Source organism: Colossoma macropomum, unplaced genomic scaffold (genome assembly GCF_904425465.1).
Source record: "Colossoma macropomum unplaced genomic scaffold, Colossoma_macropomum, whole genome shotgun sequence".
Lineage (NCBI taxonomy): Eukaryota > Metazoa > Chordata > Actinopteri > Characiformes > Serrasalmidae > Colossoma > Colossoma macropomum.
The window spans coordinates 30,385,320-30,404,931 of NW_023494805.1; the positions used below are offsets into that span (position 1 = coordinate 30,385,320).

General features: G+C 39.5%; 1 pseudogene; it reads left to right on the plus strand.

The window, feature by feature from the left end:
• Positions 1 to 284: 284 nt before the first annotated feature.
• On the plus strand, positions 285 to 6,784 carry LOC118825924 (annotated as a pseudogene).
• The last annotated feature ends 12,828 nt before the right edge of the window (positions 6,785 to 19,612 follow it).

A 19,612-nucleotide genomic window follows, 5' to 3' on the forward strand; every position in this document is an offset into this window, starting at 1 on the left:
CTGAGTTATAGAGGCTAAGACTAAAACACTTACACAGTTTAGACTTCTGGATCATTTGCCTTCTGACGTGATACAAACAAGCTTGGCACAAAACTACTATTTAAGTATTCTTAACGAAGCTTACTCTGTTCTAGATACTTCTAACTCTAGGAGGCAGCATCATGCTGTCACACAAGTGAGGAGGCATTCTAAGTCACCAAACCCGTCTCACCATTTGTTGACTCTAGATGCATCACAAACAGGACAAGCAAGCTACTCCTGATGACGTACATAATAGAAGAGTTTCGATGGTTTTGTTTTCTCAGTCTGATTAAACTGAAAAATATAATGGTTGATCTTTACACCCTGCTTTGAGAAAATGGAGCATATAGCTGCAGACTGATTTGCCTTCGAGGGAGACTAAACGACAGTTTCTCCTTTTTATATGGGGGACTTTTTTCTTTCTCATGAAAAGAGAGGGAGTTCTTCAGTGGAATGTAAGTGAATTGTACACACCATGTACACAACAATGAGAATGAACAAAACTTTAATGCTTGTTCTTTTCCACTTAGTAGTGTATTCATACTGAATTTGTCAAGTCTTGTATTGTCATTGTGAAAGACGTGTGATGTTGATCTGGAATGACTTTGCCATAGGAATGTATGACTTTGACTTCCAGACACACCATTTAAAATTTCATGTTGTAAATTTTAGGAGAAAAAAAGTGTTCCTTCTGCCGCTTAATTTAATGTCCCATTGAAGGAAGGGGTTTTTCTCCCAGTGATCATAAAGATAAGAAAGAAACAGTGTTTAATAATCAATAACCTGTCTTGATCACATATGATGTTTAAGTAGCTTGCACTTTTAATGAAGTACTACTTTATTTTTAATAAAGTTACAGAGCAAAAATAAAAGTGCATTTCAGCTCCTAAAACAATTAAAAGAAAGCTGGGATAAATTTAAGATGTTCTGAAAACCTTTCAAAACAGAGCAGCTCCCAAAAACACTTCAGCCTTGATGAGTTTACAAATTACTAGTTTAAAGGAAAAAAAAAGGAAGAATGTTACCAGCACACATGTGGGACATTATACAAACTGTTATCTTCATTTGTTTTCAAATTGACTTAAGAAAACAGCTTTATTATCAGATAAGAAACCTGAAACCGAAAACCTGCCAAAATCTCTGCTTTTTACAATTCAACCCAACCCCTGAGGGAGCAGGTGCTGGTTGACAAGCTAACTAACCCGAGCTGAACAGGTACTACTTTTCTTCTTACTTGGTTGTTTTTGAATAAAATGGCCACTATTTATTAAACTTAAAGTATGTTGTGCATATTTTATTACAAGCCTCTCGAACAGATTTTAACCAGTGTTGTGCTGTAACATTCAGATTATCATTCAGTCAGATGTTGCCATGTCTGGAGTCCAACTTGGTTAAAACTACATAAGCAAAGATACATTTACTCCTCAATCTCACCTTACAGATACTTTATCATTAGATCTGTCTCTCTACCTCTCCCTCTCTGACAGCCTTTGTGTTTGTCTTTAACTATGTGAGAGGCTGTTTAGCTGTATAACTTTAACTGTCCAATAAAGTTAAAATATATTTCTGGCTGGGTAAGACATAACTATGATTATAGGTATAAATCAGTAATATAATATCTAAATAAATACATAAAATAAAACTAGATAACTTGTTGCACTATGCAGGTAGCAGTGAATTTATACAGTTTAAAGGCTGTGAATTTTACGTAACAGTAATCTGATCAGACTGTGAAATGTGTCAGTGTGTAGAGTTTCTAGGGGCAGACACCTATTAATGTAAGCTAACATAACAGAGCTGTCACTTAATTACATTATTAATTAAATAATCTACCTGTTATATTGACTCACAGTCAAGTAATCTGTGTTTTTTAAAGGCCAAACCAAAAGAATTGACATAATTAAACAATGACAAACTATGCACAGCCTTTCAATGATTCTAAATGACTTTGTATGAAACTGATAAACTAGGCCTTATAGTCTTATATGATCATCTAACCATGAAATGCATGAAGCTCAATTGAAACTGTTTTTCTCATGCAATGTCATATTTGGCTTTTGTTTTGTTTGTACAGATTATTCCGAATGACACAGTGAAGCCAAGTCAGAAATAATTTCAGATTGTGATAGTGGATCTACAAAAAGTAATTCAATTACAACAACAACAACAACAATAACATACATTTGTATAGCTTTTTTTACAACTAGTGTTGTCTCAAAGCAGCTTTACAGAAAATCAGTTCATAGAAGGAAAACAGTTTATGGAAGTGTTATCAAAAGAATAAAAAGAAAATAAAAGAAAATAAAAAGGAGTCCATGTATAGGCATAATTACTGAAGTAGTTTTCCAGTAAATAACTTTACTTTTACATTTCAGCACTCTTCCCACCCCTGATCACATCTTGCAGCTGTGCTGCAGTAGTGGCTAGAACAAGATTGTTCAGTTTGATTGCTAACTCTTTTCTGATGATGTATTTTAAAGATAGAAGGGATTTTATAAAGACTACATGTACTTTGGGTTGGACACTTTGGAGTGGGCTGTTTCTTATGTTATACTGGGGTGGCCAGCAGCCTGATGGTTGGAGAAGCGGGAACCAAGAATGTTGAATGTTCAAATCCCAGGACTTACCAGATATTCCTGGTTGTGCTATTTGCGGTGACACTTAACCCTCCACTGCCCCGGGAAACGCTGCTCTTCTGGCGACACTGTGCTGCTCCCAGATTGGCCATTATTAGGGCAGCAAAATGACAGATTTTCTTGTAGAATTAATTAAGCACATAACATAGATTAAGTACATAATGTATATACACATTTTGGGTTGAACACTTAGGAGCTGACTGTTTGATTTCTAAGTTTTGATGATTGAGCGGGTTCATGCTGGATACATTTCTGTGAAAAAAACAATAAAGTATTATCTAAGCTTAAGCTTGGGCAAATGTTTTTCAGGCTTGTGTCGGGTTCAAATTCAAATGGACTGAGGGTCGTGAGGACAGATAACATTTTTTAATGTCCTGAGTCTTTGAGCTGCCTCATATTTTATGTTCTGTGGATTCCAGAGGCCCATGGCTGTCAGAGGCCCCTGTACATGGGCCCACTGTTTAGGTCAGTATTCCTGCTGCAATGTAATATGTACATTTATCTTATTTGCACAGCTTGCTCAGAGGAATATGCCATAGTGAAGAGTGGAGACCTGTGTGCTCATGACATTTTGACAGAACTTCAGTGGATATGCCAGCTAGCTCTCCAGCCGAGTGGACCTTTTCCCACTAGAGTGCAATGAAAGCTCAAAGACATGGGATCTCAAATTTGTGAGTGTGTCTTTTTTCCTTACTCATTGCCATGTGTTGCTGAAACAATTAGTTCATTTACAAAAATGTAATTAAGTAACTGCTGGAAATTTTAAAGTAAGAAAATATAACTCCAACACATTTTCATTGATCATTCAACAGCTGGACCAGATGAGGAGCATCTATTAATTGATGCAGATGAGGGTATGAGAGTTGTATATTTTAAGGATGTGGTACATTCCTGTAGCATTCTACAGTGTTTTCATGGCATATAGTAGCATTTTTAATAAACGGTCTGTTTGAGTGAACTGTCTTTAAGTGTAAGCCTTTTGTTCTCCTTATAAACAGTACCACTCTTTGAGAAGATCAAAATTGTGCTGATTGGCTACCATGAAGCTGGGAAAAATACAATTGGAAATGCCATTCTTAGGAAGAAAGCCTTCACACGTTGGAATATACATACAGGCCACCCTTCGAAGGCAGACAACACAATATTTGGAAGACGTGTTAGTTTGATTCGTGTCCCTGGTTGGTCTGAAGATTTGAACCATGATGATATTAAGCAAATGAAACTTCGGCAAGTGATTAAAGACAGTGTGAGGTCTTTCAAACATGGACCCCATGTTATTATACTCGTTGTTAAAAACAACAGCACGCTTACAAGGACAACAAGAAGCACGTTGGAAAAGACTTTTGAGTGACAACCTTTCCAAACATACTTTAGTGTTTTCCATGGATGGAGAAAGGATTTCATTCATAGAAATGAAAGAACACTGTGAAAGTGGTAAACAAACTGAGATTAACATATGTAGAAACAGATATCACCTCTTTAAGAGATGTCCATGTGGAAAGCAGAACTTGGTGTTAATAGAAGCAATTGAAGACTTCATTGCAAGGAAGGATCCCATTCATTTCTTTCCCATGGAGAATGAGACACCAAACCCTGAACTGCAGGTTGAGCAGCTAGATAAACTGGTGAATAGACTGAATCAGAGAATCTCAGCTCTCTCTGAGTCCATCTCAAAATTACAATCAGACAACCAGATGGATGCTGATGAGCTCAGAACAAAAATAGAATTAAATAATGACAAAAAAAGTAAACTAGTAGATTTACTGAGAGAAAAGAAGAAGGTGTTGAAAGGGTTAAGGTCAACCCTTAGCACCACAGAGCCCCCACAGAGTGTCCTGCATGGAATTGAAAAGCGACCTGGAAATGAAGAAAGCCAAAGAAAAAAGAAACATCAGAGAAAGAAGAACAAAGAACTTAGAAGGAAAAATACAGATATACAGAAAGAAGAAACACTGAAGTATAGGTCACATCTGGAAGGAACAGAAGGACCTCAAATCCAAACAAAAGTGTGGAGAAAAAGGACTGTGAACTCACAAGGTAACTTGCAAAAAAATGTATGAAGTAATTTTTCTACAAATTACTTCAGTTCAAGTTTGATATTTGTCTGTGAAACTGGCTGGAGTGTTGAAAAAAGAACCAGTTTATAATTCATATTTGCAACAGCTAGAAGCTGTGGCCATAGTCTGTGTCTATGTCTTGCAACTCTCCATCAGATTCAATGGATTACTGTTAGCCAATAAGCAGTGCAGAAAAATACAGGCTCAGGGCTTTAGTGGCCATAATTAGGCAAAGTCAACACAATGCTTGCAGGAGCCCAGTGGTCATTAGGCGGAAGGCAATATACACCCTGGACACGTCGCCAGTCCATTGCAGGACAGACTTGCTAGACTCCTGTTATCTTATATTTGGAGATTTCATTTATTTAGTGTTATTTGTCGAATGCTGTGCTGATTTTGAACTGACTGGCTGTGCTTGATGCTGATAATATGGGCTGTCCAACTGTTTTGTCATGTGTTTTCATTGTTTGCACCTAATAGACCCGACATGTAACTCACACTTATTTTATGTTTAGCAGGCTGAAGGTTGTTATTAGCACCCAAATAGCTTTTGTATGTAATCCACTGTGTTATAGTGCTGAGTTAAGGCTCCACCACCCCGGTTGTCAAAGCCACACCACACCACTGTTATACATTAGTGATCATTCAGTTTTGTGAAAGAAGATCTTAGAATATGTTCTGCTTGATATGCTGACTAAGACCAACATTACTCTCACCAGTAGGAAGACATCAGAACTTTGCTTAAATTGGTAGAAGAACAGAATGAAATAAGATTTTTTTTTCTTTTTTGTGAAGCAGTAATTTCAGATGATGAAGGACTTGCAGCAAGTGAATCTTGCACAGGTAAGAGTTTTTTTTATCCTCAAAAATGTGTTCTCATTAACGTTACAGCATTGAAATACCATCTTTTTGGGGTAGAATCAACAGATGATGAGAGACCCCAAGAAAGTGAATCACCCAGAGGTAAGAGATTTTTTTTTGTTAAAAATGTGTTCTGACTAATGTACTAGTATTAAAATGTCTTCTTTTGGGGGTAGAATCAACATCAGATGATGAAGAGCCTCATACAAGTGAACCACACAGAGGTAAGAGATTTTTATTTTCTTAAAAATGTGTTCTGACTAATGTACTAGTATTAAAATGTCTTCTTTTTGGGGTAGAATCAACATCAGATGATGAAGGGCTTCTTACAAGTGAACCACACATAGGTAAGAGATGTTTCCATTAATTTTTCCAAAAATATGTTCTAATTAAAATACTGTCTTTTAGAGATAAACTCAACATCAGGTGATGAGGGACCACAGATACATTTCTCTCCACTAGCATATTGACAAAGCAATTGTACAGTTATGCAAATTATATGTAAAGGAGGGAAACTATGCTTACAGTTGCTGATGAAAAGCAATTATGAAGGTGACTTGTGAATAGATTGAATCAGAGAACCTCTAGTTGAGATGAGGTCCATCTCAATATTACGATCAGACAAAAAGATGGATAATGATGAGCTCAAAGGTAAAACTAAACTATGGAATGATAAGTAAACTACAAGGTGAATTGAGAGAAAGAGAGAATGAAATGGGGATCTTTGTCTTGCATTTAATCAGAAAGAAAAATAAAATAAAATGCAAAAAAATCTTTTTAACAATAATGCTCACATCTCACACATCATGTTCTTTCAAGGACTCCACAATAAACTACATTCAGATTTTCTACGTGGCTGGACATATAAACTCAACAGCGTCATGGAAGAACTAACCGAGGACCAGTTTAAAAGGATGATTCACTTGATGCAAATGCGAGATACATGGAGAATCCCTGCTGGTCAGTTGGATGGCCGAGGCAGAGCATCAATCACTAAGCTTCTCGTTCAAAAATGGGGTGAGCACCAGTGCATTATCAATACCAGAGATATCATGAAGGACATCCCACGCAATGACTCGGTCATACGAGATCTATTCATGCCATTTTTAGAACGCATCGGTGAAACATGGCAATAATGCACTGATGCATGGTACTAATGATAACCAGTCTCAGACAGCAGTGTTGGGAATGTACAGGCATAATGGACAAGTTTCTACATGTTAATAAAAAAGATGTTTTGGTACTTGGAATTGGGACTTTATACTTCACGCTTTCTCTTTAACAACACTGAGAAAACTCTTCATTCTAACCAGCCTTAAAGATGTATTTATTTTGAAGAATAAAGATACAGTAACCCACAACCAACATAGATAAGATAAATATGAATATATAAATATGTATTATAAATATGAGATGACACAGAAGCTAGATTCTCTTAGTCGTTCATCACCATGAGGTAAATTGGGAAACACACAAAGGACATGTGCTAAAAGTATACAGACCTTCTTAAATCAGACAATGGCTAAAATTGCTACACACCTGCCCATATGTCCAATAATTAAGAAATTTAAAACTGGAGCAGTGGTCCTGCCTAGAAGAGCACTCTGAAATTTGAAGCTTGTAACATGCTTTACAGTGTATGTTGCAATGTCTCAGTACGTATTTCAACTTGAAGCCTCAGTCATAACATTGGAGGAGGATTGTATGCCTCACTCTAGCATAGTATGCCTCAGTTTACTTAAAGCTAATATCAAATGTCTATTAACTCCTTAAATGGCCAGGGTCCACCGGCGGGCCCAAAGTTTTATTACACACTTCTATAATCTAAGAATACCTCAACCAGTTTGCATATATAAGTATGTATTATAAATTTTCGATGATACAGAAGCTAAAGCTAAATTCCCTTAGTCGTTCATCACCACAAAGTAAATTGGAAAATGCACAAACAAAATGTGATAAAAGTGTACAGACCTTCTTAAATTGGACAATGGCTATTAAAACTGCTACACACCTGCCCATATGCCCAATAATTAAGAAATTTAAAACTGGAGCGGTGGTCCTGCCTAGAAGAGCACTCGTGGTTCTTAACCCCAAGCACAGTGCAGAAAATAGTTAAAGAGGTAAAAAATTAGCCCACAGATCATGGTTTGAGATTTGCAGGAGATGACAGCATTTTGGGGTCACCAAGTCTCTAAAACTACAATTAGATGGCACCTCAGTTCTAATAAATAATTTGAAAGGTGAGTCACAATGAAACCTTTTCTTTCATCTAACCTTAAATACACTATATTTCCAAAAGTATTCACTCACCCATCCAAATAATTGAATTCAGGTTTTCCAATCACTTCCATGGCCACAGGTGTATAAATCCAAGCACCTAGGCATGCAGACTGCTTCTACAAACATTTGTGAAAGAATGGGTTGCCCTCAGGAGCTCAGTGAATTCCAGCGTGGTACCATGACAGGATGCCACCTGTGCAACAAGTCCAGTCGTGAAATTTCCTCACTACTAAATATTCCACAGTCAACTGTCAGTGGTATTATAACAAAGTGGAAGCGATTGGGAACGACAGCAACTCAGCCAAGAAGTGGTAGGCCATGTAAAATGATCGCTACAGACCTCCAAACTTCATGTGGCCTTCAGATTAACTCAAGAACAGCGTAGAGAGCTTCATGGAATGGGTTTCCATGGCTGAGCAGTTGCATCCAAGCCTTACATCACCAAGCACAATGCAAAGCATTGAATGCAGTGGTGTAAAGCACGCCGCCACTGGACTCTAGAGCAGTGGAGACGTGTTCTCTGGAGTGACGAATCACGCTTCTCCGTCTGGCAATGGACAAGTCAGGGTTTGGTGGTTGCCAGGAGAACGGTACTTGTCTGACTGCATTGTGCCAAGTGTTAAGTTTGGTGGAGGGGGGATTTATGGTGTGGGGTTGTTTTTCAGGAGTTGGGCTTGGCCCCCCTAGTTCCAGTGAAAGGAACTCTTAATGTTTCAGCAGAACAAGAGATTTCGGACAATTTCATGCTCCTAACTTTGTGGGAACAGTTTGGGGATGGTCACTTCCTGTTCCAACATGACTGCGCACCAGTGCACAAAGCAAGGTCCATAAAGACATGGATGAGCAAGTTTGGTGTGAAGGAACTTGACTGGCCTGTACAGAGTCCTGACCTCAACCTGATAGAACACCTTAGGGATGAATTAGATCGGAGACTGCGAGCCAGGCCTTCTTGTCCAACATCAGTGTCTGACCTCACAAATGCACTTCTGGAAGAATGGTCAAAAATTCCCATAAACACATTCCTAAACCTTGTGGAAAGCCTTGCCAGAAAAGTGGAAGCTGTTATAGCTGCAAAGGGTGGGCCGACATCATATTAAACCCTATTGATTAAGAATGGGATGTCACTCAAGTTCATATGCATGTGAAGGCAGACAAGCAAATACTTTTGGAAATATAGTGTATAAGCACATGGACCTTGCAAGCCACTACTAGAACTTTATTCAGGTAAGACAAGAATTGAACTTGTTTGTAATTGAATGTAAACGTTTTTAGGTAAAGCTTTTGTAATTTACTTGCAGTTTACTTGCATATTTATGAAGAATTCATGTATAAGGTCCCTTGTTAGGATGGCATTAGACATGGCACCATGGACTCTGTGAAGTGGCTGTAGATTTTCTATAAAAATCTGGCTGCCTCTGCCAAAAAGCTAAAACTGGGTTGTGTTTGGATCTTCTAGCAGTGATTAAAAACATATGACCATTTAGTCTGACCAACATAGCTAGACTAGAGCCTATAAAGCAATTCAAACATAAAATACATGTATATAGATCTAATGGCCTGTAAATCGATCTAATAAATAAACACAGTCACAACTGAATATATGCATGTATCATCAAACAGACACTTTAGTTAGTATACCCGCTTATATCTACACTCATTGTTCATTTTATCAGCTCCACTGACCACATCAGTGCACTTTGTCTGATCAAACTCAGGTTCCATGAAGCTTTTCCAGTTTTCAGTAAACCTACGTCATATCTGAAACGGTCTCCTAATCACTTTACCCTACATTTGAAAATCTGGATCACTATATTGAACACTATTATAGAGAATTTGTGATGGTAGTAAAGGATTTCAGACACTACATCATATGTGTTTGCTCATTACTGTGTGACAGCAGATTCTGTCACATAAACACCATAAATGTCCTGCAGTCAGTCCACTACAACCACTGAATCTGACTGCACACATGAGAAGAGCTTACTTACATATGTAAAAGGGCTGAAGACAGAACTGTATAGACACTGTCATTGTAGCTGGGCTCACTAATCCACCTCAGAGATGTTGCATGAGAATCTTTAAACCAAACAAGCAGTGCATTATGGGTATTCCCTAGGGTACATCAGTGGTACACTACTTTTTGCAGTGCGTTGTGGGATTGTTTGAGTGCACTGAATCTTCTGCACCATGTTTTCAGACACCACTGCAAAATGGCGGAACCCCAAAATCGCGCAATATATAGTTAATAGAGTACAGTTTCGGACACAGCTCTATACTCTAGTATCATACTACATTGCAACTATATTGTGGACATTTTGTTATGATATACGTGACCCTTCTATCGGGTGGTCGTCCTTCATGGATGGACCACCAAACTTGGATGATGCTGTTTTATTTGCCTCCTGAAAAGAGTGTGGCAACCACAGTCTTAGTCTTTGTGTGTGCCTCGGCCAGCATACAACACGGCAGCATGCAAACACTCTACTGCCCAAAATTATACATTGATCTAAATATATTTCCAAAATAAACCAATGACATGAGATATATAAATTCATGAAAAGAATAAAATTACCTTTATAAATTACTATGATCGTAAAGTGGTGAAAGTGCTTGTTTTTTCATTTTATGTTTTGTTTTTAGATTTATACATATCTACATACTACATTTTCATCAGGGTCAATTCTGTTACAGTGTCAATAAGTATTATATTTTATAGCTACATCATCCTTTTTAATAATTGGAACACAAACCAAGAGCATCCAAATCACATGGTGCAGCTAGCTACAAATCAACCATCTAGCATTGCTGTGCTCATTAATACTGTTCTTAAAACACAATAAACACGAATGGAACATACCTGAAATATGGCATAATAGCATGCCAACCGCAGTGTAAGTCTTTGTCCATACTTCGGCCAGCATACAACTAAAGAAACGGGCTAATGTTAGCATAGTTCAGGTTTAGCTTTGAATTTATAACTCTTTAAATAACGGGGTATAATAAGGGGTGTCAGAGGTCTGGGTATAATAGGCATACTGGTCTCTGTTACATGTAAACAACTGGGTATAATGGGCATGACTGGGTATAATGTGTATACTGGTCTCTGTTACATGTATTTCAAGACAGAAGGAACAAAAGTGGAATATTACAACACTTTACAGAGTTATTGACAGTTTTACTGAGCTGAACATAGGAAGCTGTGCTCACCATGGGAGCATGCAAACACTCTACGGCCAGGCTGACCCGAATCATCTATACGGACGGACGGACGGACATATGCCTATCTACAGGCATATATACAAATAGAAAAATACAACAATCTGGAATAATATCTTTAACCTGAGATATAAAGACGCAGTGCAATAATGACTGTACAAGGAGGCACAGGTAACGGCATATAATGACAATACTGCATGAATACGTGCAGATATTGGTACCAAAATAAAGTGTGTACTGAGGAGTGTCCAGATGTGCAAGATGTGCAATAAGGTGTGCAGAAAGTGCAATATGTGCAGTAAGGTGTCCATATGTGCAGATGGATAAAAAGAAACATAAGATTAAGCATGAGATATAAGGCCTATGATTTGTGATTTGACATGAGATTCAGATTCAGTCCTCATCTCTCCTCTTCCCTCTTCTCTCTTCTCTTCTGGCCCCCCTGGGAAGCGTGGGGACAAAGGATCTCCTTATTCTGTCAGTTGAGCAGCTCTGTGACAGCAACCTGCCACTAAACATGCTCCTCCTGTTCATGATGATGGTGTGCAGTGGGAGGCCATCATCCTCCATAATGGAGAGCAGTTTGTGTAATGTCCTTCTCTCAGCCACCTTGACCACAGAGTCCAGTTCCACACCCGACCACTGACCCCACTTGCCTGACCAGCTTGTCCAGTCGCATCTCGTCTCTCTTTTTCATGCTTCTGCCCCAGCACACCACACCATTAAAAAAGACAGTTGGCAAACGTGGTCTGAAAGCACATATGCAGGAGCTTCCTACAGATGTTAAAGGACCTTAGTCTCCTCTGGAAGTAGAGCCGGCTTTGCCCCTTCCTGTACAGGATGTCTGTATTGGCTGACCAGTCCAACCTATCATCCAGTTGCAGACAGAGATACCTGTAGGTCATTACCCTCTCCACTTCAACCCCCTCAATAGAGATTGGCTGTGTGGGTGGCCTAGCCCTGTGAAAGTCCACCACCATCTCCATGGTCTTGGCAGTGTTCAGAAGCAGGTTGTTCCCATGGCACCACTCCACAAAGTCCTTCACCAGGGTCTTGGACTCCTCCTCCCGCCCTCCCCTTACACAAGCCACATTGGCAGTGTCATGCGAAAACTTCTTCATGTGGCACGTCTCAGAGTTGTACTGAAAGTCTGAAGTGTACAATGTGAAGAGAAAGGGGGAAAGTACCATCCCTTGTGGTGCTCCTGTGCTGCTGACTACAGTCTCTGATGTACAGTCTTTCAGCCTGACATACTGAGGTCTGCCAGTGAGGTAGTTAGTAATCCAAGAGACCAGGTGCGGAGCCACTTGCATCCTTACCAGCTTATCTCTCAGTTGAACGGGCTGAATGGTATTAAAGGGCACTGGAAAAATCAAAGAACATGACTCTTACAGCACAACCACCCTTGTCCAGATACGAGTGAGCCCGATGGAGAAAGTATAGCATGGCATCCTCTACCCCCACTTTCTCCCTGTAGGCGAACTGCAGGGGGTCCGTTGCGTGTCGAACCTGGGGTCTGAGAAAGTGTAAAAGAAGGTGCTCCAGCGTCTTCATGACGTGATGTTAGAGCGACCGGCCTGAAGTCATTTACTTCACAGGGTCGCCCCCTCTTGGGTACTGGAGTGAGGCATGATGTCTTCCACAGTGTGGGAACCCTCCCCAAGAGCAGACTCAGGCTGAAGATGTGCTGTAGGGGTGCCCCCAGCTCAGCAGCACAGGACTTAAGTAGTCTGGGACATACTCTGTCTGGACCAGCTGCCTTCCTCGTGTGGTGTTTCCTCAGCTCACCTCTAACCTGATCTGCAGTGAAGATGTGCAGAGGGGGGGGGCGCTGTGCTGCAGATCAGATCTGATGTGTTAATGTGTGAAGAGGGGGGAGAGGGGGCTGTGATGTCTGTGCTGTCAGCCTGTGGGAGGGGTGCATGAATATCAATAGAAGAAGATGAGGTGTTGATGATGTCAGGCAGGCAGACACTGAAGTGCCAGGAGCTGAGAAGAGGGAGGGTGTGGAGGTGGCCGCTGCACATACAGGCGCTGTGGAGATCTGAACAGGGCAGGCAAACCGGTTATAGAATATGTTGAACTCATTGGCTCTCTCTGCGTCACCGTCTAATGCACTGTCCATTCTCTGCTTACAGCCTGTAATGGTCTTCATACCATTCCATACCTCCCTCATGTTATTCTCCCTTAACTGCTGCTCCACCTTCATCCTGTAGGACTCCTTGGCCTCCTGCAATTGGACTTTGAGCTCCCTCTGAAGATACCTAAGCTCTTCCTCGTTATTGTCTTTAAAGGCTCTCTTCTTCTTGTTCAGCAGGCCTTTGACATTGCTGGTTATCCAGGGCTTGTTATTAGCAAAGCAGCGCACAGTTTTCACAGGAAACAATGTCCATGCAAAAGTTCATGGTAGTCCGTCATGCAGTGTGTAATCCCCTTTATGTCCTCCCCATATGGCTCCTGCAATACACTCCATTCAGTGGACCGACTCCAGGAGACCATTTTCTGAAGGAACACGGGGTTTGTACATATGTAGGAGTTGTAATACCCTGACCAATCAGCAGGTGGTGCCAAACCCATTTAGCAGGAATTTCACCACATAACATTAATACAACTATTGTACACTGTTATATACACCCCATGAGTTTCTGTTAAAATGGGAAGGCAGTACTACGTACAAGGAAGAAAAAAAATAAATTTGCACTATTTTGCTCTCCAGACCATAGTGGTAAAAAAGAACAATGAAATTTACGAGGTGTTAAATATTTCAGGCTATAGGTAAAATAAACTGCAGGAAATTGCTTGGCCAAAGGTGAGCCCTTAACTTTGCAGTTGTAAAGTTTGGCATGATGATCCTGTTCACCAGGAGCAGTTTGTACGGCTTCAGACAGATCTCTTTTCAGATGCTGAACAAACTCATGATGGCTGACAACACAATCCTTTTCAAGGACATGTTGGAACATGACATCAATGGGTAGATGAGGGACCCAAACATCAAATAAAAAGGAATAAAACCTCTTGTCTCATGTAGCGTGCCATTATAAGAGAAGTTAGCTCCTTGATCTGAATGTATCCTTTTAGGCAATCCATAAATGCAGAAAAGTGGCGAGCAACTTGCTTGGCTGATGTACACGTACATGTAAATATTGGAAGTCTAGTTTATTTGATGTTTCTTTTACTTTTATTGTCCCAAGAACTACACACTGTTAGAAATAAAGGTACTATGCAGGTACATTTTTTGCTCATCAAGGTACAAACAATGTAAATGTTGCCTCAAAGGAGCAACAATGGTTTCAAGGTCCAATTGTGAACCTTAAGTTTTTTCTCAGGTGAAAAGTACATATTTGTTCCTTTTTTATAACCTAACGTTTTAAAACAGGACAATAAAATAAAAAGCCTGGAGACGAGACGGGGTGTGTGGAGTCAATACAACTTAGAAAATATAATTTCAATGAATTATGGTACAATTATGTTCCCTGACTAAAGGGACTGAGATGTACCCTTGAGGGTACCACCCCAGTGACAAGAGGGGTACTGCCCCACTGACAGTTTTGTACCTTTTTTCTGAGAGTGCATCAGATTTGAGATAAGCATGAATTGGAGGATTTTATACATACGGCCCTGCACAAGATGAATGCAGGGGGAATAGTGAGTGTTAGGTTGGCACGGGAAAGCTTTTTCCAGAGCTTTAAAAAGGCTGCAGAGTCTGTCTATGAGAAAAAGCATGTCGATCTTTCATATTGCACTTGTGCTTGTGTCTGCTCTGAGGCTCCATGAACCCCATCAAGTCTATGTTTACGTTCATGCACAGTAATCAAAGAAGTTGTGATAGAACAGGTTGTTAATTTTATTAGCTACAGTTATCTAACATTACACACAGTAAAGCTGCTTCATCCAAAAGCACTGATTTACATAGCTTCTAACATTCACCCATCCCATTTCTTTTCTTGTCATCAAGTTTTGTGAAGAAAAGAATATCACAATGCTTATCACTGTATTTGTTTACCTACGTGAGGATCAAGATGGGGAGTAAAGGGATGTTGGTAAGTGTCTATAATAAGACTGGCAGGAGGTACATGTAAGAACGGGTAAGGATTCCATAATGTACACTTGTACTGATGTCATCACCTATTTTTTTTTTTTTTATCACGTTCTACATGTATGTCCAAATTGTTTGTGGTAAGCCATTAAAAAAATCACTATTGAGTAGTTCCATCCCTGTCAATACAATTTTCAGAGACAGGCTGCTCAAGCCTGCACAAAGTACAGACCACTTTCCCAATATGCATTGCAAATAACCGCTGTAAAATCCAACAATGTAACTTCTTTGACAAGAAGCTGGACCTGTTTTTCTGAGAATGAACTATTTTTAACAGCAGTATTCTGTATATGAGGAATCCAGTACATCACTACATGATTTGTGCTGTAAATTATCATTAATATCATCTCTCTATAGTACAGCCATTCAAACACACATTAATCTATCACTCTGTCATTCAATCAAACTTACGTAATCAAACTTTTGTCTTTTATTGTTTTTGTTTCAACTGACACACATGTCCTCAGAGTCTAAAGACGATCCTGAGTATCTGCACAGGTATTTAGATCTGTGTGACACTCCTGTTATCCACGTCTTTTCCAAACAGAGGCAGCTGCTAGACAAAGCTAAAGCTGCAATAGAGAAGCACTATGCGGGATTTCTTTCCGCAGACATGCAGATTAACCTGTGATGATCAAGCTTTGGCAAAGATCCATCATTGGCAAACTCATCACACTTCAGTGAAATTCCTGGATTTGAATGATGAATTCACTACTTTCAAGAGTACTGCTGTATAATACTGGCATAGCTGAAGTTACTGTAAATCAGTACTTTAATGGTACTACTAAATGAAACTTGTGCAATAGAGTTTGGGTGCAATAGAAGTTTCTTGATCACTTAGTTTAATTTTCACATATATGAAATATGTGTGAAATATATGTCTTCAATATCTTTAGAATGGTGGGTGCAAAAGGTCTAATGTGAGTAAATTTTCAGTGTTTGCAGCCAAGACAGCCAGGTGCCACTTTGGTTTTGTCTGAAAGTGATGTAGAATATGTTGATTTCTGTGGACTGTACTTCCTATGAAAGCAAACAGCAATAACCTGTTTCCCTATATGAATGCACCATAATGCTTAATTTTTCATTTGAAATAACATTTTTCTAAGCTAAATGTTCCATGTTTATGGACCCTGTGCAAGAGGTTGGTTTCTGAACTTGTCCCATTTTTCACTGCTTATGAATTTGCATGTCCGTATTTGGTAGTTGTGAAATTATTAGCCTCATGATTAAATGTTATCGTGTCTGCTGCTGAATGTAAAACACACTGTATAATATATGTATATAATGTGAATAATATATACAAATATATCATATAAATATTGTGAGGAATTATAGAGCTCTTACAATTGGAAGGCATTTATTTAGCCCCATTACGGTGCTACCCAAAAAAAAATTCTAGAATCGCCAGTGTTGGGGGGTGGGGGGGGGGTAATATATATGCAGTGTAAAATTAATTAGCTGGTACCAAAAGTGAGTACAGGCGTGTAGAGCCAAGTCAAGTTGAACGGTACCAAGCAGTGGAAAAGTGACTTAAGGCAGCTGCTTTTGTCTCTGTTGTGATGACACAGCACAGATTAAGGTGGTCTTTCACTGCTGTCGAAGATGCATCAAGCTGCTTTAGCACTCACATTACAAATTTTATGTAGTCATATGCATCCCTGACCACCTCTGAAGGTGGTTTGAGTGATTGGATCACATTGTGTCTCCAAGATGAGTTGTTCTCTGTTCACACCTGTACTTAGCACTGCCCACTTATCACCCAGGTAGCACGTTAAAGCCAAGTGTCAGTGGGGCCTTTTGGACACCACTGTATTTCAACAATATATTAATATGTTTAAAAATTATGCTGACATATATTTGTAAAGTACACATATATGGGACCATTTTTTCTCCACTTATCCTCTGTGCCTCTATTTGCTCTCTTTCTGCTTAACCCCTCCTCTAACTGTGTCTGTTCTAGTTGTTCACCTTGATTATTTATATCGAAGTTACAGATGTCTGCATTCCATGGTTCTTTTGCAGTGGCATCCATGCAAATTGTGTTGGCTTATAATGTCTGCATTCCATGGTCCATGGAACTTGAGTACAGTGTACTTGAGTACAGTTTTTCCTGAAATGGTACTTTTTGTGAATGTGTTTACTGTCTGGAGAGGTTCACACCTATTAATGTAAGCTAGAGTCCAGGGAGCTGATGGGCAGCAGGACTCTCACTAAAATCATTAATTACTCATTAATGAAGCAATCTTCTCATAATTTTGACTTAGGGATTCTAAAATATTTTATTGGAAACTAGGAAGTCTTATATAATCATCTAACTATGAAAAGCATAGAGTTCGATGTAAACCTTGTTCCTTACACAGCTCACAGAAAGGTGTGTAAATGTGCACTAGCAGAGTGTACTGTGATCAGTCTCAGCTCTCAGAACTTTTTAGCGGAAATGTGAAAAAGTAACTGAGTAACTCAAGTACTTAAGTAGTTTTTCAATAAACTACTTATTTACTCTTCCTTGAATAATTGTACTTACTAATACATTTGTATTTGAGTAAATTGTTTGGGTTTGGGGTTGGGGTGCGTGTAAAGCATGCTGCCACTGGACATTTTGTGGAGCGATGAATCACGCTTTATCAGGCAGTCTGATGGATGAGTCTGTCTCTGGCAAATGCCAGTAGAACATTACCTTCCTGACTACATTGTGCCAAAATCTAAAAATTGATAGACATTAGTAAACACAAAATGCCACCCTTGGCAGTAACAACTGCAATCAAATGTTTGCAATAACTTCCAAAGAGTCTTTTACATCACTGTGGAGGAATTTTGGCCCAGTTTTCTTTGCAGAATTGTTTTAAATCAATGAACGGTTTTCAAGCATGAACTGCCTGTTTAAGTTCTTGCTACACCGTCTCAAGGAAATTCAAGTCAGGACTTTGACTTGAAAACATTCCAATCATTCCAAAACCTTAATTTTGTTTCTTTTAACCTTAATGATGTTTCATTCAGAGGTGGACTTACTTGTGTGGTTTGGATCATTGTCCTGCTGCATGACCCAATTGTGTTTGAGCGTTAGGTTAAGAACTGACTGGCAGATATTCTGCTCCAGGATTTTCTGATAGAGAGCAGAATTCATGGCTCCATCCTGCAAAACAAAGCAGCCCCAGACCATCGTACTACCACCAGCATGTTTGACTGTTGGTATGATGTTCTTATGGTGGAATATGTTGTTAACTTTATGGCAGATGTAACAGAACCCATGTCTTCCAAGAAGTTCCACCTTTGATGCATCCATCCACAGAATATTATCCCAAAAGTCTTGGGGGTCGTCTAGATGTTTTTTGGAAAATGTGAGACAAGCTTTTGTGTTCTTTTTGGTCAGCAGTGGTTTGTGCCTTGCAAATCTCCCATGGTTGCCATTTTGCTCAGTGTCTTTCTTATTGTCAAATCATGTACATTGACCTTAATTGCAGCAAGTTATGCCTGCAGTTCTTTAGATGTTCATCTGGGTTCTTTTGTGACCCCCTGGATGAGTCGTCAATGCACTTTTGGTTAAATTTTGGTAGGCTGGCCCCTCCTGGGAAGGTTCACCACTGCTCCAAGTTTTCTCCATTTGTGGATACTGGCTCTCACTATGGTTTACTTTGTAATGGCTTTGTAACCCTTTCAAGACTGGGATATTTGAATGACTTTGTTTTGCATCTGTATTTGAATCTCTTTAGAATGGGACAACATGTGCTGTTCTTTAGGACCTTCTAGCCTGCTTCACAGTGCCAGACAGATTCTAATTAAGTGATTCAGTAATCATGCCTGGGTGTGGATAGTGAAATTAAACCATATTCAACTGAATTTAGTTAACTGGTTGATTCAGTAGCTCTTTTTCACAGAGGGCCAGATAGGGCCGAACAGCATTTTTCCTTCAATAAATGAAATTATGGGCGGTGCAGTGGCTTTTGCTGTTGCCTCACAACAAGAAGGGTCTGGGTTAGATTTTCCCAGCCGAGTGACCAGGGTCCTTTCTGTGTGGAGTTTACATGTTCTCCTTGTGTCTGTGTAGGTTTTCTTCAGGTGCTCTGGTGTCTTCCCACAGTCCAAAGACATGTAGGATATTTGGAGATACTAAATTGCCCTTAGATGTAAATGCATATGTCTGTGTGTCTGTCCTGTGATGGAGTGGCGACCTGTCCAGGGTGTTTCCTGCCTTGAGTGCTAGGATGGGATCCAGCACCCCTTACACCCTAGGAGGATAAGTGGCTTAGATGATGAGTCAGTGAGTAAATGAAATCATCATTTAAAAACAGCATTTTGTGCTTACTTGTGTTATCTTTTTCTTGTAATAAAAGTTTGATGATCAGAAACATTCAAGTGTGAAAAATGTGCAAAAATAGAAAAAATTGGGAAGGGGCGAATACTTTTTCACAGCACTGTAAATATATCACATTGTACAGTTTGACATT